At 39.8% G+C, this 22,553-nt stretch overlaps 1 long non-coding RNA gene across 1 annotated transcript; it reads left to right on the top strand.

Annotated features, from left to right (window-relative positions):
* The first annotated feature begins 17,820 nt into the window (after positions 1-17,820).
* On the top strand, positions 17,821-19,172 carry LOC139574041 (uncharacterized). Its single transcript, XR_011674693.1, has 2 exons — positions 17,821-18,616; positions 19,013-19,172. It is a non-coding gene; the product is annotated as an uncharacterized lncRNA (long non-coding RNA).
* Positions 19,173-22,553: the final 3,381 nt, after the last annotated feature.

Below are 22,553 nucleotides of genomic sequence, written 5' to 3' on the forward strand. Positions count from 1 at the left end.
AAATAATTTGTGTCAACTTCAAACAGTGCAGGCCCATGCTATTCTCTTGTTGTTATTGTTATCTAATGTGATAAAGGAACTGCAAATTAGACATCACGACAGGACGGACAGCCTTGCATGCGCTAAGTAATTAATAAAAGGGTCTTCTTTTTTTGAAATCATCTCTCTCGTCTTGTAGCCAGTACTTGTGTTCTATTCTACTAGCCATTGGGATTTCTGAGTTCTCATTTTGAAAGGACCGGTGCTGTATTATAGACACTTGCAGCAAAAGGCATCAGTAAACTGTCTAATACTTTCTGCTGAGGAGAATAGAGCAGGGCTGAGATGGGCTTTCCCACAGAATTAATGAGGCCTGCAGTGAGAGACAGCCAAGACTAGGAAAAAAGGATGGATCTGTAGCTCAGGGATTTCGATTCAATAAGATTTATTGCAGACGAGCAGATCCCCCTCAACCACTGTTATTATTCTCAGGAAATTGCAGCATCCTCTGGGGTTAGTTTGGGTATTGTGTACAGGAGACATCTGTCTCCGATGCTTGTGTCTCTCTGCTCTGTGTTTGATGGGCTGGTGTGCTGGTAGACAAAAGAGGAGGGTTGCACGCTGCCACGTAAAACACAATGGCCAACAGAGCAGCACAAAATACTTCACTGTGGACAACAGATACACCCTGAAGGACGAGTGCAATGGCAATTGCAGCATGTAAATCTTGGTGGGGCAAAAAAAAAAGTGGGATGCAAAGCCACTACACAACACAACACTAACAATACATTAATTGCACTATAACAGTGACAAACAGTGCCCACAATCTGTTAGGGCCTACTGTACATAAAGCTGTCCCAAAAGCAGAGTCCCAACAGATGTCCCAACAGCTTACCACTGCTACACCTGGCTATCAGCGTAGCCTTGTCTGGCAGTGAAACAGTTAATTCAGCCTCATTTACTGCCTTTAAAAAAAAAACATAGCTGATATGGCTGAAATGTGGTTTCTACTGACAATTGAGATGTGCAAACTATGGCATAAGGGGACGACAAGCAGATAAGAGGGAATCAATAATTTCGATTAAGACATTAAGTAGCGTGCCAGGACTGACTAGTCAATGTAACTATTTGTTCAGCACTTTTGAAATATACAGCGACAGAATTCAGAACGTGGGTGTAACGGTCATCGTTGCATGAAGAAGGATCGGACCAAAGCGCAGCGTGGTAAGTGTTCATGCTTTTATTACAACTGAACACTAATAACAGAAAATAACAAAGAGAATTAACAAAAACCGAAACAGTCCTGTCAGGTGCAGAAAACACAAAACAGAAAATAACTACCCACAAAGCATCGGTGGGGAAAAGATACCTAAGTATGATTCTCAATCAGAGACAATGATAGACAGCTGCCTCTGATTGAGAACCACACCCAGCAAAACACAAAGAAATACAAAACATAGAAAATGAACATAGAATGCCCATCCAAATCACACCCTGACCAAACCAAAATAGAGACATAAAAAGCTCTCTACGGTCAGGGCGTGACAGTGGGCCGTTGTTACAGTGTTACTTTCTTAGCTACAGTATACATATCTCCATGGCATATTACATAATTTATGCAGCAGCATATAAGACATTTTTGGACTCACGTTGTTGTAATGTGCTCACTTGAAAAGGAAGGTGACGCGGCGGTCCTTCGTGGGCAAATGTTGTCATCAAAGAAATATAAAGGATTTACAATTCCAAGTTGGATGACCGTTCAAAACGTATTTAGCTAGTTTATTCCCGACTTCCCAGTTGCAATGCTTGCAGTTAGCCACTGTCACCGATTCCATCCAAACCGCTTTTTATTGAATTTGCGATTTCCAACTTACATTTACATTTAAGTCATTTAGCAGACGCTCTTATCCAGAGCGACTTACAAGTTGGTGCATTCACCTTATGATATCCAGTGGAACAACCACTTTACAATAGTGCATCTAACTCTTCTAACTCTTCATTATTTCTCTTCATATGACAAGGATTAAAAAGGATTTGGCCGTAGATTGTCTACTTGATTCATGATGATGTAGGTGGCAGGTAGCATAGTGGTTAGAGTTTTGCTATATCGAATCCCCGAGCTGACATAGTAAAAATCTGTCGTTCTGCCCCTGAACAAGGCAGTTAACCCACTGTTCCTAGGCTGTCATTGTAAATAAGAATTTGTTCTTAACTGACATGCCTAGTTAAATTAAAATGACTGCTAGCTAAGATTTTGAAAGTAAGACGTTAACAGTCCAATCAAAAGCTATTATAGATATAACGTGTTTTGACGTCATTTTATCTGTGGCCAATGATCTTGAGCCTTCTTGGAAGGGCACTTCTAATGTAAGTCTATGGCAGGACACAAAGGGCTATTTTTTATTATTATTTTTTATTGTATATATTTTTAACAACAAATCAATACAAATCATGTAGGAACACAAGTATATATAAATAATATGCAAAGGACAATTGAGCTAGGGGGTACAATATAACATTACACAAGGACAGGCTTACATTTTTGATGTCTAGGGGGCAGGTGACGTAGTGTCCCCATGAGTGACAGAACACTAAACCCATTACGGTTTGATTTGGATTTGGTGCAACGCTCCTATTTTCTGCTGGCCTGCCCCACCACAGAAAGCACTGAGCTAGGCTGAAACACCTGCATTTTGGAGCTGCCTGTTTTTATGCGGTTTTATTAACTCAATGATGCATTTTTTTTACATTGTTTGCGAACTGATATGTGACATGTATTAATGCCAAAATAACATGCACAACAGGCAAGCCCCTGCCCTGAATGACTTGTCGCCACATGACGAGTTCATTACAGTATGTCTCTATATTGTATTTCAAACACGTTACAATGTAGTGTATAATACTGTCCAAAATAATACTTCCAAAATAAGATACAGGAAGTCCAAAAGAACTCAATACAAAGAACTGTGATTGCTGTGTTAAGATTCAATTAAAGTTTATTTGCTAGCTTTGATATACAGTATATACAACTACATGGCACCAACATTGCTTTGTCATTTAGAAGCCTTTTTAATTAATAGTAGCATTCACATATAGGCTACATTTTCCTAAACTGTCTACAGCATCTTCAAAAACCACATGATGTTTTGCAAGTACAATCTCATAATGTAGAATGCAAACTAAACAGAGCACCTCCACAGAGGAAAAGAGACATATCTAGTACATCAGGTCTGAAGTACTCACCAAATACTTGTGTAAAAGTGTCACACCCTGATCTGTTTCACCTGTCCTTGTGCTTGTCTCCACCCCCTCCAGGTGTCACCCATTTTCGCCATTATCCCCTGGGTATGTTTACCTGTGTTTTCTGTCTGTCTGTGCCAGTTCATCTTGTTTTATCAAGTCAACCACCGTGTTACTCCGTGCGCCTGATTTTTCCTCTTCTCTGTTTTTTGCTAGTCCTCCCGGTTTTAACCCTTGTCTGCCTTGACTCTGAACCCGCCTGCCTGACCATACTGCCTGCCCTGGCCTCGAGCCTGCCTGCCACTCTGTAGCCCCTGGACTCTGACCTTGTTATGATATTTTTCCTGTCCACGACCATTCTCTTGCCTGCCCCTTGGATACTAATAAATATCAGAGACTCGAACCATCTGCCTCCCGTGTCTGCATCTGGGTCTCGCCCTGTGCCCTTATATAAAAGTGTGATATTGAAACAAGCTGCCTGGAGATAGGAAAAAACATAAACTACTATATGTACATTACTCATCTGCAACGATAACCTCCCCATGGGCACATATGAAACTGGCCAGATTGTCCTAATTTGGATCAAGTACAAATAATGTGTTTAATTGGGATCATTGTGCTAGAAAAGAGTGCCAGCTGTGATGAGCTATCAAGCCTGGCTAACAAGTTACTTTAATATCTGAAGAAAAAAGTATATGGTTCAAGGGTTGCACACAAACTGTGCAAAATGAAAGGCTTGTATTACTCTATTAACCCACTCTACTGACTGTGCTTAATAGCCCTAGGGCTCAATTGGCAAACATATGGTCAACAATATTGACAAGCAAGGCGATTAGATACTGTTTATAACAAAGTTGTGTACATGATAAGGTTACACCGTTTCAAAGCGTCACTCTGCAAACATGTTGCACAGGAAAATGAACCAGCTACAGTAATTTATTGAATTATCAGCATCCGTGACGCATATAAGGCATGTCATATCCCGGAGACATAAACATTCCTTAGTTATGACAAGATGCAGAGATGCCGCCTCTTCACCTAGCTTCTGTTGAGGTATGCTGGTAACTGCTCTGCATTGCTATGCAGTTCAGAGGAATCACGTAGAAAAGGGAGATCACACACTGCGTTTGCCTGAGACAGCTTTGAGCATTGTTTGTCTCCTATTACATAACGGGCTCAATCCTAATTGCCAGATATATGCACAAGATGAAAGCTTCATTAGAGATGTGCAACAGTCAGAGGAGCCTTCTGATAAAAAGGAAATGGAAGGTACAAGGGGAGGTGGTGTGGGGAGGAGGGGGAGGGGGTTTACAAAGATCAGAAATGTGGCATAGCAAGGTAGGTCTGTGAGTTATTTAAAACATTCCACAGGCAAGTGATTCCAGGATATGTCATGAGTGTCAGAGAGGCAGCAGAGGCAGAGAGTGGTGCATTAGGTACATGGGGATTATGAGTAGGTACAGAGATCGGACAGGCAGCTTCTGAATAGAACCATTCTACCAGCCAAGTGATTACCCAATGTCACAAATATCATGCCGCAACACTGAAAGAATGAGTGGGTATTGCCTCTTCAGCTTTTTAAACCTCCGCTCTCCTCTTTGCATATTGCACAGAAATTATAAAGTTGTCAAGAGGAGAAAAAGTTGTCATTGGAGGGGTGATCTGGAATTTGTCGTCCGTCATTGTGTTTTGGTTAAACGGGCTGTCCTGTGAGGACTCACAGACTGCAATTGACTAGCATCTGGAGACAATGGACACATTCATTGGTGAACTCTTAGCTAATGCTTTGGAGAAGCTTGTCGAGGGGGCAAATCAATGGAGCTTTTATTTTGGGCCCGTTACATGCCAACATTCAGCCCTGCGCTGCAACTAACGCTCAGGCATCCCCTCCCAGTCACAGCAAGTCTTCACCGATGATTACCACAATACAGTAACAGGTCTGAATGCTGCTGGCCATGCTCAGAGGAGAAGGCCTAATTAATAAGACTATAACCCAGGCCAGGAGGGGGCTGCTGAAAGAAGAGAGAACGACAGAATGACGACCACAGAGCCAGAGATCTCCTCAGAGCTCACACTGCATACTGCTGCTGGAGTAAATTCGTTTTTCTAAATCAAATTTTAATCTCATAATTTGGGTCAGCGCTGATTATTATACTTTAAGTAATTGTTTAAATACACATTTTTATTCCATTAAATACATATTTTTTCCCAGGCAGTAGGAATGCAGAGAGAGAGAGAAGCTCAGAGGAAGTGAGCTGATAATCAGCTACTTGTCCCTGAAGACACAATTCACTGTGCCAAAACGTTCATCACATTTGCATTAAAATGCCAAAACCTCCTGAAAGACATGGATGTTAGGGAAGTGAAAGGCCCTCCCAGGCCATTGACCATGACAAAGTAAGCTTCGAGGCTGTTTTTCCAGGGACTGTTATGTGGATTCACTCATGCGAGTACTATTGCAGAGTCTGTGATTGACATTCCTTAAAGGGAGAACCAACATAATTTAAGAGATATATTGGTTCAAACTCCATTATATCCTCTGTCCCTCAAAATAATATTGAACTGACATTTAAATGTCAGAGCGCTCCCATAACAAATACCTGAACTACACAGTGTACAAAACATTAGGAAAACCTTCCTAATGTTAAGTTGCACCCCCTTTTGTCCTCGTTGGGGATGGACTCTACAAGATGTTGAAAGCGTTCCACAGAGGTGCTGGCCCATGTTGACTCCAATGCTTCCTTCCCACAGTTATGTCAAGTTGTCTAGATGTCCTTTGGGTGGTGGACCATTCTTGATACACACAGGAAACTGTTGAGCGCAAAAACCCCAGCAGCATTGCAGTTTCGTTTCAAAGGCACTTAAATCTTTTGTCTTTCCCATTCACCCTCTGAATGGCACACATACACAATCTATCTCTCAATTGTCTCAAGGCCTAAAAATACTTATTTAACCTGTTTTCTCCCTTTCATCTACACTGATTGAAGTGGATTTAACAAGTGACATCAAAAAGGGAGCATAGCTTTCACCTGATCAGTCTATGTCATAGAAAGAGCAGGTGTTCCTAATGTTTTGTATACTCATTGTATATAACTTGGTAATATTGTGAGTTGTAATATATTACAAGCTGTATTCCTGAAGCTGTATGCAATCATGTCACGCAACAGTTCTGTGCATACTAATGCACAAAAAAGCTATATTGTGATAGAATACAACTAAAGAGAATGCAAGTGCATGTTTTTTTCTATAATAATATGCAAAATGACTATTTGATAACAATTCTTTAGTTGAACCACATCCTCAGTTTTCCACATTACACATTCACTTTTAATAAAAAATGGTCTGTCTGAGCAATTTAGTTGTTTGCAGAGTGCTGTGTGGCAAAAAATGTGGCATCATTTCAGACGACAATGGCATCTGTATGACGCTCTTTTGATACATTATTATTAGTTTTTTTCATGGAGGCTCTACTTTGATGTTGCCATGGCAGCTGAAGATTAATTACTACCTGCCAGCAGTTCCTTAAAAATGTATTTGCGGAAGCATCTCCAAGTATGACATCTTGCTAAATAATGCAAGGCCGAAATGGAAGAAGTCTCTCCTTTTTCAGCTGTTGCAGGGCCAAACACAAATGAGAAAGGGAAGAAATTGATAAAATAGACTTCTAAGTTTCAAATCCCTCCTTATTAATGTTCAAAAAGGCGGTGAATAATGTGGTACAACTTCAGATGAGAAAGCGGGGTCCCAGAAGTGGACCACTCAATGTCTAATTATCCCAACCCACCAATACCCTAATTCTTCTGGAGGCAGCGCCTTGGCTCAGATCCCCTTGATGAACCTAATGAGAGGGTGGACATGACAATTTCAACAATCACATTACCACTGAGTGGGTCACAACAACCACTCACAACCTCCTGAGAATTAGTGACGAGAAAAAATGCAAGTAGATATTAACCAGAATTAGAGATCAAACTGGTGCTTCTTTGCTCATGTGACAACAGGTAGAGTTTCTGAGGATATTTTTATGCCTCCATAAAAAAATTACGCTTCGATTTTCAATGGAGAAATATCATAAATCAAGAAAGATCATTTGGAACCTTACTTTGCATGGAGACATGATGTAGCATTGTCCTGCCTTCACTGTGACTCAGTTCGCAGGGTGTCAGTGCGGCAGAGTGATAACACATAATGATTGTGTTGACCAGTACATTCGCAGTGTTCCCGGGTGCTGTCAGCAGCTTCGTAGTGTTCTCTCTGCTGAGTGTTTCATTAGAGATAACAGCGGTGTGGAACGCTATGGATGGAGCTTCACAGTAGTAGCCACCTGCTATAGCACCAATATATAGTGTTCTCTAGCCACCTTTCATATCCTCCTTTCCTTGCTCCCTTAATTACACTTACAGTTACAGAGTTTAATGGTTGTGATAGGAGAAAACTAAGAATGGATCAACAACATTGTAGTTACTCTACAATAGTCACCTAAATGACAGAATGAAAAGAAGGAAGCCTGTAGAGAATAAAAATATTCCAAAACATGCATCCTGTATGGCACTAAAGTAAAGCTGAAAAAAATATGGCAAAGAACAACACATCACTGCGTAAGTACCACTCTTCATATTTTCAAGCATAGTGGGGACAGCATCATATTATGGGCATGCTTGTCATCAACAAGAACTAGGGAGTTGTTTAAGATAAAAAGAAACCGAATAGAACTATGCACAGTCAAAATCCAAGAGGAAAAGCAAACCGAACCAGGTTTCCAACAGACACTGGGAGACACATTCACCTTTCAGCAGGAAAATAACCTAAAACACAAGGCCAAATGTACAGTTGCTTACCAAGACGACACTGAATGTTCCTGAGTGGCCTAGTTACAGTTTACTTAAATTGTCTTGAAAATCTATGGCAAGACTTGAAAATGGCTGTCTAGCAATGACCAAAAACCAACTTGACGGAATAATGTTCAAGTATGTGACCTGTTTCAGGAAACTAGGCATATGTCACGGGTCACTACTTCACAGGAGAGCCATTTGAACTTAAACTTTTTTTAAATCAAAAAACATGTGAACTCTCATGTGCCTTAATAAGAAACTTGAATGCCATCTGTAAATACGAATACAATTGTTAAATTACGAGCCTAGTTGGTTTAGCCAAAAAAAAAAGGCTGCAACCTTCGCGCTAGCCATGATTGGCTGAGATAATGAGTGGGCTGGACATGCCGAGAGATGAGTTTGGATTGGTCTGCCATATAGCACGCTTCTGACTATTTGAGCTGGTCAATCTACTCTGATTTCAAACCACGGGTAAGATAGTCCAGCTAGATACATTTTCAGATATTACACGTTTCTAATTTTGACAGAAAGTGGTTTAATTTCAAGTTAAAGTGTACTGTTAGCTAGCTAGCTAACATTAGCTGGCTGGCTCGCTAGCTAACAGTACGTGTATGATCTTATTATTTGTATCTCAGAGCCATTTGCTTGACTAGTTATAGCCTAATGTTAGTTAGCTAACATAAAACCTGGTTGGTTAGCTACCTGTAGATTCATGCAGGGTAGTAACATCATGAGTTGGGATTATGGTTCTTTGATAACCTAGCTAGCTAGCTACATGTCTTAACAAAAGACTCTCGTTCGAATGTACGAGAGAGCAGAATAACTGATGCATTTAGGAACGCTCAACACCCGTTGAATATGGCCGGCGTCAGTAAATGTCAGGAGAAAAAGCGTACTTAAATTGTTGCCAGTAGCACAGTTGGTCACCAACACTCTGGATAACATGAAAACAGCCTTACCAGCTCTGCTAGGACGAGTAAAAAGGAAAGAGTGGCGTGTTCTCACATTATGTGTCTGGAAGCAGCAAACAAGCTAGCCAATGTTAGCCAGTTAGCTTGGGTGCTTGACTGCGAGGCGAGAACGCTCGGATCAACCCTACTCCTCAGCCAGAGCATCCACAGTTGCAGTCACCAACGCTCTGGATAACTTAACAGCCTACCCAGCTCTGCTAGGGTGAGTAATGTTTAGTGAACTGTTCTCTCATTTGTGTCTGGAAGTAGCTAGCAAGTTAGCTTGGGTGCCTGACTATTATTATTTATAAAAATAAAAAACAGTGGCGCAGCGGACAAAGGCACTGCATCTCAGTGCACGAGGTGTCACTACAGTCCCTGGTTTGAATCCAGGCTGTTTCACATGCGGCCGTGATTGGGAATCCCATAGGGCGGTGAACAATTAGCCCAGCGTCGTCCGGATTTGGCCGGGGTAGGCCATCATTGTAAATAAGAATTTGTTCTTAACTGACTTGCCTAGTTAAATGAAGGTTACATTTTAAATCCACATTAGTGTAGAAGTGTTTGAAACATATTATATTCTTATTTAAAATAAAAGTGACTCAAATGACACAATATATTATTTACCATTAATTTCTATTGGGCACAAAATAATCTGAAACACAATCAATACAAACAGCAGATGCATCCAACAAATGTGTAGTCACAAGCCTGATGTAGTCATTGAGTGCTATGAATATGGGACTAAATACTTATCTTTTGACTACTTTAATACACATTTAAGTGAATTTTACCAATACCGCTAGTCCCCTAAAATGGGGGGGAATATGTAAAAACAAATTGCTGTAATTTCTTATTTCTAAAAGGATATGGATTAAAATACCCTCAAATTAAAGCTGACATTTTGCACTTTAACCTCTTTGGGCTATAGGGGCAGTATTGAGTAGCCTGGATAAAATGTGCCCAATTTAAACGGCCTCGTACTCAATTCTTGCTCGTACAATATGCATATTATTATTACTATTGGATAGAAAACACTCTCTAGTTTCTAAAACCGTTTGAATTTTGTCTGTGGGTAAAACACAACTCATTTGGCAGCACACTTTCTGACCAGGAAGTGGAAAGTCTGAAATCGATGCTGTGTTCAAGGGCCTGCCTATAAATGGGCATGATGCGTATTAGTATACATGCACGTCATACACCTTCCCCTAGATGTCAAGAGGAAGTGAGAGGAGAAATGAGTTGATTATCTTGGTCTGAGATATAATGCATCCTCTTGGAATGACGTGTCCCCCATTTTAGGTTTTCTGGAAGGCGCGTGGAGGGACCTGTTATTGCCTACTGGAAAGCTGTCGTTATGGGCGAATACTATCTCCGGCTTTGATTTTATTTGATACATGTCACAATATCATCGTAAAGTATGTTTTTTCAATATAGTTTTATTAGAATATTGAAATTTATTCGGGACGTTAGGCGTGTTGCGTTGTTTGCGTTTGTTCACGAAGGAGAGCTTAGCACCACTTGGCCAGTGTGCTTGCTAATTCAAGAGGGAAAAACGACGTTCTGAATCCAAACAAAGACGGTTCTGGACAAAGGACCCCTTGTACAACATTCTGATGGAAGATCAGCAAAAGTAGGAACCATTTTGTGATGCTATTTCATATATCAGTCGAACTGTGTACTAGTAGCTTTGCGCTCAGGTTTTGGTTATTCCCTTACCATAACTAAGTCTTATGTCGTAATGAAGATATTTTTAGAATTCTAACACTGCGATTGCATTAAGAACTAATGGATCTATCGTTTCCTATACAACATGTATTTTTTTGTAATGTTTATGAATAGCTATTTGGTCAGAATAGGTGAGAGTCTAATAGAAATATCCGCACATTCTGGGAAAAATATGCTACGTTAGCACATTGTATAACCACGGATTTCAGCTCTAAATATGCACATTTTCGAACAAAACATAAGTGTATGTATAACCTGATGTTATAGGACTGTCATCTGAGGAAGGTTTATGAAGGTTAGTGAAATTTAATATCTTTTGCTGGTTTATTCGCTAACGCTAACGTGCCTATTGCTATCGCTAACGTGCCTTGATGAATGAATGCGGTAGTGTGGTAGGCTATTGTAGTAAGCTAATATAATGCTATATTGTGTTTTCGCTGTAAAACACTTAAAAAATTGGAAATATTGGCTGGATTCACAAGATGTTTGTCTTTAATTTGCTGTACACCATCGATTTTTCAGAAAAGTTTTATGATGAGTATTTAGGTAATTCACGTTGGTCTCTATAATTACTCTGGCTGCTTCAGTGCTATTTTTGACGGTAGCTGTGATGGTAGCTGCAATGTAAAACTGATTTATACCTCAAATATGCAAATTTTTTGAACAAAACATAGATTTATTGAATAACATGTTATAAGACTGTCATCTGATGAAGTTGTTTCTTGGTTAGTTTGGTTGGTTCTAGGTTAGTTTGGTTGGATTTGTGCATGCTACCTGTGCTGTGAAAAATGTCTGTGCTTTTTTACTATTTGGAGGTGAGCTAACATAAATATACGTGGTGTTTTCCCTGTAAAAGATTTAAAAAATCGGACATGTTGGCTGGATTCACAAGATGTGTATCTTTCATTAGCTGTATTGGACTTGTTAATGTGTGAAAGTTAAATATTTCTAAAAAACATTTTTTGAATTTCGCGCTCTGCCTTTTCAGTGGAATGTGGGAGGAGTTCCGCTAGCGGAACGCCGGGGCTGTAAAGGTTAACCTCATTGTCATTGTTTCATTTCAAATCAAAAGTGCTGGAATACGGAGCCTAAACAACAACAAAAATCTGTCACTGTCCCAATACTTTTGAAGCTCACTGTATAAAAGTGGTTAGAAGTCCTAAATCACTGTAGCGGGGTGCGTACTTGGCAGCAGAGAAGTCAGGCGCAGGAGAGCAGAACTGGGTGATAACCGTAGATTTATTAACTTCTAATTGGTCCCAATCCCGGATCCGGGAGCACCCCCCACAGTAAAAAAGCTGACTAGCATAGCCTAGCATAGCGTCACAAGTAAATACTAGCATCTAAATATCATTAAATCACAAGTCCAAGACACCAGATGAAAGATACACATCTTGTGAATCCAGCCATCATTTCTGATTTTTAAAATGTTTTACAGGGAAGACACAATATGTAAATATATTAGCTAACCACGATAGCAAAAGACACAACTTTTTTTTCCCACCATTTTTTTCCTGCATAGGTAGCTATCACAATTTCGACCAAATAAAGATATATATAGCCACTAACCAAGAAACAACTTCATCAGATGACAGTCTGATAACATATTTATTGTATAGCATATGTTTTTTTAGAAAAATGTGCATATTTCAGGTATAAATCACAGTTCTACATTGCAGCTGCAATCTGAAATAGTGCCGAAGCAGCCAGAATAATTACAGAGACCAACGTCAAATACCGAAATACTCATCATAAAACATTTCTGAAAAATACACAGCGTACAGCAAATGAAAGACCAACATCTTGTGAATCCAGCCAATATTTCAGATTTTTTAAGTGTTTTACAGCGAAAACACAATTTAGCATTATATTAGCTTACCACAATAGCCGGAAACACAAGCCGTTTACCAGTAGCAAAGGTTAGCGATCGTAACAATCCAGCAAAAGATATATAATTTTTGACTAACCTTGATATACTTCATCAGATGACAGTCCTGTAACATCATATTACACAATGCATATATGTTCGAAAATGTGCATATTTAGCAGCACAAATCGTGGTTATACAATGTGATTAGTAGCAACATTTCAGGCAATCTGGCCGGCGCCATCTTGGAGAGGCACCTAATCTAATCGATAACTAATCGTAAACTTGACAAAAAAATACAGGTTGGACAGCAAATGAAAGACACATTAGTTCTTAATGCAACCGCTGTGTTAGATTTTTAAAATGAACGTTACTCGACATTCAGCGTGCGTTACAGCGAGACCATGCCTAAATCAATGGCGAACTAATAATTTTACATCTTTCAACAGATATACGAATTAACATCATAAATAGCTCTTACTTTTGGATGATCTTCCATCAGAATCTTGGGCAAGTGGTCCTTTGTCCAGAACAATCGTCTTTTGGTTGAAAGATGTCCTCTACTCCTGTAGAAATTAGCTGCTAACGCCGATGTACCGGAGAGGTGCCCAACTCGTGATAACGCCTGACAAAGAAACTCCATAAAATCGCAATAAACTGCTATAAACTGCTATAAGTCGGTTTAAATTAACTACCTTATGAAGTTTTTAAGACAAAAAACAAATTAAATCAGAGCCGGAGATATAGAACTGCTAAACCGAAAGCTTTTGAAGACGCCATGCCGGTTTCCCTCCTGCGTCAGGCGCCTCGTCGAAAAGGTCGGTACTTCCGTTCCAAGAGGTTTTATACTCCCCCAGATGGTGCTATCCGCTCCATTCAAAGTCTCACCGCTTACTGACATCTAGGGGAAGGCGTATGCAGTGCATGTAGCCCCATAGCTTATAAGGGAATTTATAAACCGACCCTGGAACAGAGTCCTCAATTTCAGAAATCTCACTTCTTGACAGGAAGTGAGCTGCAGAATGAGTTCTGTTTCACTCAGAGAAATAATTCAAACGGTTTTAGAAACTAGAGAGTGTTTTCTATCCAATAGTAATAATAATATGCATATTGTACGAGCAAGAATTGAGTACGAGGCAGTTTAATCTGGGAACGAAAAATCTTCAAAGTGTAAACAGCACCCCCTATTGAGAAAAGGTTGCAAAACCAACGGCAACCAGAACAACAAGATAGATAGGCACAAAAAAAAACAGTTTTGCGCTCACGGGGAACATGCACAAGCACTACAATAAACGATCCCACACAAAGACATGGGGGGAACAGAGGGTTAAATATACAACAAGTAATTGAGGGAATTGAAACCATGTGTGAGGAAAAACAAGACAAAACACATGGAAAATGAAAAGTGGTTCAATGATGGCTAGAAGACCGGCAACGCCAACCGCCGAGCGCCACCCGAACAAGGAGAGGACCCGACTTAGGCGGAAGTCGTGACAATCACGCTGACGTTACAGTGGAACTCATTGGGTTAAACAAGCCAAGCAAGTTGTTTATGTCAGTAAGGTATAGATCGCTGGATAGCTAGTTAGCTATGTCAGTAAAATAGCTAAAGCAAGTTAGCTAAGCAGCTGATCAAGTCGCTAGCGCCGAGGTGCCTTCACATCATTTTAGCAGGAGGTAGCCACCGTTTTGTTTTTTGTTTTCTCACATTTGCAAATGATTAAATCACTGTCAAAACATGTGTAATAATTTAGCTAGCTATTCTGCTTATTTAATATAGAATCAATTAGAGCGCGTGATATCATAAATTAGGAACTATGTTTTCATATTTAAATAGCGGATGCTCGGGAATATTACAATTTGAATATGAGTTCCACGTCCTACAAGATAGATCACTTGAGGAACAAGCATCACGAAGGAGTGATGCCATCTGCCTTAAGACAACATTACATTTGAAATAAAATCTAAAGTATTTAAGTTAATGTAAATGACTTTACATGGAACATGGCATGTGTTGTGAATATGTTATTTAATGTTCAATCTCATACCTCATAAATGGCATACAGATACAGTATATGAGTAGTTGTGGACCGAAATATTTATCATGTATGATATTCTATATACCTCACATGCAACTCGTAATAAGACTTTGCAATTAGGCCATTAAATGAATTATCTTTATCTGACTCCATAAGATAAATAGCAATATGCAAGAAGACTATGGTTGAGTTACAGTAATAGGCAATGAAGAAATGTCAGAGAATGGAATTAAATACAATTTGCCTAGTTAAATAAAGGTTAAATAAATAAAATAAAATAATTACTTTGTAAAATGAATGGATTCACATACAGTACAAGGCATAAACTTAAGTTACAAAGCATTATCAAATATTACAAGGCATTATTCTAAGCATGGTCAGAGAGAGCGAGAAACCATCGCCTGAAAGGCCATGCCTCAAAAGTCCATGGGGTGGAGAATGAAAGAAGGAAAGTATCTCACCACAGCAAGTCAGGAACAAATAAGAGAAAGAACAATGACTCTTAGACCCTTTTATGAGCATCTGCATTGTTTTGATTCAAAACCTGAGTTGTTGACCAATAGTATTACTGTAAAGTTAACCTCCAATCAGATATCAGACCTACATGATGTAATCTCTGTTTTTCAGAGGTCGAGGTCTGACAATGGGGGTTGGCAAGACCAGCACAGAGAATGTTGAATTCCTAAAACAACACATAGCAAATTCTTGCATGCAGTTGATAAGAAGAGTCACTTGTGGGGTGGGGCTACCCTACAATGTTATGAAAAGGTATGAGCATTTGCCAAGCATTACATTGTTGCACAATACCACGCAGTTACCTGGAATATATTTGTGTTCTTGCAACTATACACAGCAACTCCTTGTCACCAAATAAAAATATAAATTGGCAAGTTTCATTATATTACATTGAAATCATTGTTATACGTATCTTATTAGCAGGTACCAACCAGCTATGTAATTACGTTGTGTTTATCAACGTAGCTATGTAACTACATATGTTAAATCCATGGCTGGGGTGTTCACGGGTCTTGAAAACAATTACCTCTCACAGTCTCACGTCAGAATTAGACGTTCACCCATGTTTCTGAAACGTCAAATTTTGAAGTTGTTGCAAACGTCAATTTTCAAAGTGTTTAATGTTAGAGTTAAGTTTAAGAATTGACTCCGAAATCTTAAGGTTAGGCATTAAGGTAAGGGTTAAGGTTTGGGATAGGCTTAAAACAAAAATCTCAAAAACAACATTACATCGCTGGATTTCATCTTGCAACCTTTGGAATCAGAGGCAAATGCTTACGCCCATCCACCATTCCCATCCACAACATCCTAGCAAAACCAAAACCAAATTGAAGGTACGAGCTCTCACTGTTGCCCCTAGTGGACGATTTGCCACATCATCTCCCGACATCCTCAAACATGGATGGACGTCGAATACTGACTTGTATTACAGGTGACCTGGCTCCTTAAAAAAAGCCTGGGGCTAGCCTTTAGGCCATACTTTATGTTAGAAATGGAAAGTACAATGAGGGGTATTATAATAGGGAGCAGCTTGACATGTTGTAATGCATCACAGGGGTCATGGTGACATCTTTGTTGGAACCTGTATGAGACCCTGGTGGTAGACGTGTCCTTCCATCCCCCTCACCCTTCTCTCAATGATTAAAGTGTCTGTCATTACAGTCACAGTACGCCTTGGAAGCCCTGTCCTGTACTGACACAAATTGTGTTGTGTGTGTGTGTGCGCGTGTATGCGTGTGTGTGTTTGTGTGCACACTGTGCAGGTTTTTTTTATTTGAGTCACAGTGTGGCAGTGGCAGTATGAGAGTTGGTGACCTTTGCTCAGGGTCAACAAGGCTGTAAATAAAAACATGATCCATCAGTCACACAGAAAAATGAGGGAGGAACAGGAGTCAGAATGACAGGACAGAAAATAAATACAATAGCAAATGATGCATCAAGTTACAGGGTGAAGGAACACAATCATCATGGTGCTGGAAGTACACACATAGTTTAGGAAGTGATTAAGCTTTTTATGACAGTTGTCTACGAGTGAACCGGCCACAGAGTGATGTTTCCTTAGAATTACATCAGTGACATATAGTGCTTAAGTCAGGTAATTGCTCTGAAATAATGTATTGTCCTTGAGGTTGGATTGAATGATTATTTCATAAGAAATGACAGGCAGAGAGGAGACAACACAAGTGCCACCATGGTTTGCATTGCCAATACAATTGTAGGCTTTCAAACAGGGAACCTGGTATCATCAAAACTATTAATGGAGCAAAACGGAGAACACCATCTTGTAGACGTCCTAGAGCAAAACAACCGACATGTTTGTGTTTGTGAGAGTCAGGCTCACCTTACCATAGAGGGGTCATATTAGTCTGAAGCCCAACCTATTCAGACACTACAGACAGATGTTGGCAGATCGGTGGTACCGTTTTCAGATGAGTCCTTCGACGCTCGTGGGGGTCATAGAGCAAAACAAAAACCATCATCGTGTTCGTGAGAATGTCATCATGTACACGAGAGTCTCATATTTCCATAGTTTGTGGTATTCGTTTGTTGTAGGCCAAACTGCTCGGACGCTACAGACGTTTTTGTGAGAAGACCGATTTTCGGGATATCTCGTGGTCTGGCAAACACCACTTTAGTTCTGCCACCTTTCACCGCAGATGTGGAAAGCGGACATCGACGGATGCAGTGGAAAAAACTGATATCTCTATCTTAAATTGACAGATTGAGGGGATTTTTTAATTATGCTAATTATCGATTTCCACTGGGCCAGACAGACTCTACGGACACTGGAGAACATCCTGTGAATAAAGCCTCTGGTGGTTCAGCAAATGTGCTGTTGATAAGGAAGGGGTAACATAAATTCCAGGGAATGTGCCAGGTTCTTTGACCAATAATGAGATGGGTAGAAATGGTTGTTACTGTTTTCATTCACTTATTCCTTATAGTTGGCACCATAAGATGACATCAGTCATTCAGTCAAAAAAAAGTTATACAAATCCGATGACCTGCAAATACAATTGACAACTTCCCTGACTGGTCTTAAAGATATTTACTTCACTTTGGTACTCCTCGCCAACTTCCACTTGATCGCAAGTCAAATAAAGCTGCTGCCATATTAAAACATGAGAGTCAAGAAGTTCTGCTCTAGAGAGCCAAGCCAATAATTAACCCTTTCATGCGTGAGTTCCAAATATCTCTAACGGTCGCCCCAGCGTGAGTTTTTTTATGCACGTGATATTAGAACGTTCTCTCCATTCCAGAATGTGTTTGTTATGTAACAGTACATTTCATCCGCGCTGCCCTCAAACAAAAGCACGCAGCCTGTTTTTATTTGTCAATTTTAAATTATTTCTAACAAGTTTTTTATTTTCTAATAACAGTTTGAAATGAGGTGTGTTCCGCCTCATTCATTCACATAAAAGTAGTCATTTTTACTTTTGCGGACCAATTAATTTTTTTTACATTTCTGACCCGGACAAAATTCCCCAAACACTTCTCAATTGTTTGTGCAGGACATTTACTCATCTGCCGTCCTGCATACACGTGTTCATATTATTCCACCTGTCGCCTGCATCGAAATCAAAGTTGTTTTCGTTACCAATAATCCCTTTGGAAATGTGTGCGTTTCTATCAAAGTGCCTTATTACGTTATAATAGTTTCTGCATGTCGTGTTATGTCGTTTCTACTGTAGCATCATGTTTTTGTGTATATTCCTTATAACCGCGGACACGCGATGTAACGTTACTCATTTCATAACATTTATGGTGTTATACTCAATGCTTAGGTAGCTAGCTACATTCTCCTATTAGCTCTGGAAAACAATGCTAATTGCGTCAGGGAAGTATTAGCATGTGTTGTATTTTGAAGCTACCCTGGCCTTATGACTCCCAAGTGGCACAGCGTCTCAGTGCTAGAGGCGTCACTCCAGACACCCATCTTCAAATCAAGACTGCGTTTCTATCAAAGTAAGTGCATAATTACGTTATTGTGTCGTGTTATACCGTTTCTACTATAGCTCACTGTGTGAATGGAGCATAATATATTTGTATATATTCCTTATAACCGCGGACACGCGAGGTAACGTTACTCACCTTTTATGGTGTTATATTCAATCGTGCTTATGTAGCTAGTTACATTATTCTATTAGTTCTGTAAAACAATGCTAAATGCGTCAGAAGTATTGGCATGTTGTATTTTGACGCTACCCTGGAAAAATTGAAAAATATCTTATACCACTTGGTCGTTTTCTGAGTGCATTCCACAAAGCTGTTTATCATCCACTGCCCCCATTTTGAGGTAATAGTCAAGCACGCAGTCTGGTTTCATGTTTCTCTGTCTGGTTTGTTTCTCTCTCCCGTCAGGTGGTCCACCTTCCCTGTGGCCGACATGGTTGCTGTATGGACAGTGGAGAGGACATGGACGTCTCGTTTGTCATGCCACTTTACTGCCAGCTGTTAACATTTCTTATTTTGTATAACGGGTCATTTAGGATGGTAGTAGCGTTGATGAAATGCAGTCATAGCAGCAGAACTAGAAAGCAGTCTTTACTGTCACCAGGAATGTATACATTTCACTAATTGTGGTTGTCCCCCACTCCTGGCTCTCTCTTATCCTGTAGCTCCAAGGCATAGCGATTGGTCTCTACTATGTCTCCCACCAGCTCCTCTGTCAGAAACAACTTGAAGCACTCTGCCTCAGTTGGAAATGGCAAGGGGCGTTGCACTCCAGACTGGGACTCATCAAAGCAAACACCAGGGCCAGGAGGGGTGAAACAGCAGGGCCGAAACAGCAGGGCCAGGAGGGGTGAAATGACTGGTGGCCTTCCAGCTACCACAGAACTCCTGTACTTCATCCACTGTTGGTATGCCTCCATCACCACCAGCATCTTCAAAGGGAACTGGGACTTTGTCAGTGGACAAGGGAAATTCAGATTCAGGGTTCTCAATGGCTACAAGGTTGGGGGGCAGCTCCTCACTTTCACTGTCAGAATCTGATTCCTGACTTTCATACTCAGACTCATTGTCAGAATTTAAAAAAATCTCCAGAATTTCCACATTTGTTTGTTGTCTCCTTTTGAAAGACATTGCTAATGCTTCAGCTCATCTCACTAGCTACATACATAAACAACAACACTGAATGGTTTAGAGTGAGAGGGTACGTGGTTGACTGCCGGCACGCGCCACTTGTATCAATAAATCACTATCAGAAAATGTTTTGTGTGGCAATTATTTGTGTATTTACGGTTTTATTCACATGTTTTCAAATCTAGGTGACAAATCATGCATTCCGATTCTTGCACAGATTGTAATGGGCACATATTATGTGTGTAAAATACTTTTTTGAAGGTTGTACTGATTATGATGAGCTAAGCTAATTCCAGCTGTATAGTCATGTTTGTTGACATTCAATGCATTCTGGGTTCACGTAATCGTCTGTTTGACCAAAGATGTTATAACAAAATGAGGTGAGTAAGAGTTCACTCGTTTTTTGAGGACTTCCGGAAATGAATGGTGGGATGTGAACGACGGTAGACGACACACCCCTTCAACATGCATACTATAAACAGACCAAACTCATCTCGTCTTCTCTTATTATCTTATTATCTTATAATCGTCGGATTACTTTCGATTTCTAAAAAGTGCTTTACCTAATTATTTCGATCAATGGTGTGCTCACCCGTGATGTGATTAATTATACATAGTAATTGCTATTAGCTAATTCATATTGTAGTTTATGTCAGCCGAGAGTTAAAAAAATATGACTGCTTGTGTTGGGTCAATCTTTCCTCAGCGCTAGGACAAATGTAGCCTACATTTTTCCGGTTAGGATGATTGTGTTATGCTATATATTCTTCTGTGAATATCTGAACATTGAATCCAAAAATAAACTGCTCACATTCTGGACATAACTTTGTAAGGACTGTGTTTGTGTAAATAGTTTCTGAAAAAAGTGTGGCCAGCTCAAACGCTGATTGTTGCGTCATTCGAAACTGGCCGTTCTAAACGACTGTTCTAAATGAGTGTTCTAATCACACGGGTGTGATCGTACGCTTCAGGGACCACTGTAGAACGATCACACCCGTGTGATGGTACGTGTGAAAGGGTTAAATCAGTAACTCATCAGAACTTCCAAATCCACTATTCAAATGCAGATTAATAATTGATGGTAAGAATGCAGAGCAAAAAGTTATTGAGCTTTGAATAGTCTTTGGGCTAGGTGGGACACTACCTCCCCATCTCGACAACATCTGGTGAAATTGCAGAGCACAAAATTAAAAATACAAAAATTGTAATATTTAGCATTCATGAAAATACCAGTATCATACATCATTTAAAAGCTTAAGTTCTTGTTAGTCCAGCCGCCTGGTCAGATTTCAAAAAGGCTTTACGGTGAAAGCATACCATGCGATTATCTGAGGACAGCACCCCGCCTACAAAAGCATTAAAAACATATTCCAAACCAGCAGTCAGAAGTCAGAAATAGCAATGAAATAAATCACTTACCTTTGAAGATCTTCCTCTGTTTGCAATCCCAAGGGTCCCAGCTACACAACAAATGGTTGTTTTGTTCGACAAAGTCCTTCTTTATATCCCAAAAGAGTCAGTTTAGTTGGCGCGTTTGATTCAGAAATCCACTCGTTCAACATGCATACAAATGAATCCCAAAAGTTACCAATAAACTTCATCCAAACAATCAAACAACATTTCTAATCAATCCTCAGGTACCCTAATATGTAAATAAACGATACAATTTAAGACGGAATGTAGTATGTTCAATACCGGAGATAAATAACGAAGCGCGCTCCGTCATTCACGCGCGCCACAAGACTGCAGTCCAAAATGAGAGCAACCTTGAAAAACTACAATTACTAACGAATAAAAAAAAAAACAAGCCTGAAACCCTTTCTAAAGACTGTTGACATCTAGTGGAAACCATAGGAACTCAATCTGGGAGGATTTAATTTGAATATCCCATAGACAAGCATTTCAAATTTCCGGATGGATTCTCCTCGGGTTTTCGCCTGCCATATCAGTTCTGTTAAACTCACAGACATTATTTTTAACAGTTTAACAGTCTAAAACTGTTTGAATGATGTCTGTGAGTATAACAGAACTCATATGTTAGGCAAAAACCTGAGAAAAAATCCAACAAGGAAGTGGGAAATCTGAGGTTGGTCGATTTTCAACTCAGCTCCTATTGAAGATACAGTGGGATATTGGTAATGTTGCACTTCCTAAGACTTCCACTAGATGTCAACAGTCTTTAGAACCTTATCTGATGCTTCTACTGTGAAGTGGGGCCGAAGGAGAGAGGAATGAGTCAGGTCTATCATGACCTGAACATGCCCTGACCATGCACGTTCACGTGAGAGCGAGCTCTGTTCCATCGCACTTCTGAAGACAAAGGAATACTCCGGTTGGAACATTACTGAAGAATTATGTTAACAACATCCTAAAGAGTGATTCAATACTTTGTTTTTCATGTTTTTACGGACTGTAATTTAACTTTTTTAACTTTTCGTACGTCGTGAGTTTGGAAAGTGTACTGAACGCTAGATAGGATTTGGAATTTGAACATAAATGATGGACAATATCGAACAAAACAAACTTTTCTTGTGGAACTGGGATTCCTGGGAGTGCATTCTGATGAAGATCATCAAAGGTAAGTGAATGTTTATAATGTTACTTCTGACTTCTGTTGACTGCATAATATGGCGGATATATTTGTGTCTTGATTGGGCTCTGAGCGCCGACACAGATAATTGCATGGTTTGCTTTTTCCGTAAAGCTTTTTTGAAATCTGATTTAACAGTTGCATTAAGGAGAAGTGCATCTAAAATTCCATGCATAACAGTTGTATCTTTTAGCAATGTTTATTATGAGTATTCCTGTAAATTGATGT

This window comes from Salvelinus alpinus, chromosome 4 (genome assembly GCF_045679555.1).
Source record: "Salvelinus alpinus chromosome 4, SLU_Salpinus.1, whole genome shotgun sequence".
Classification (NCBI taxonomy): domain Eukaryota; kingdom Metazoa; phylum Chordata; class Actinopteri; order Salmoniformes; family Salmonidae; genus Salvelinus; species Salvelinus alpinus.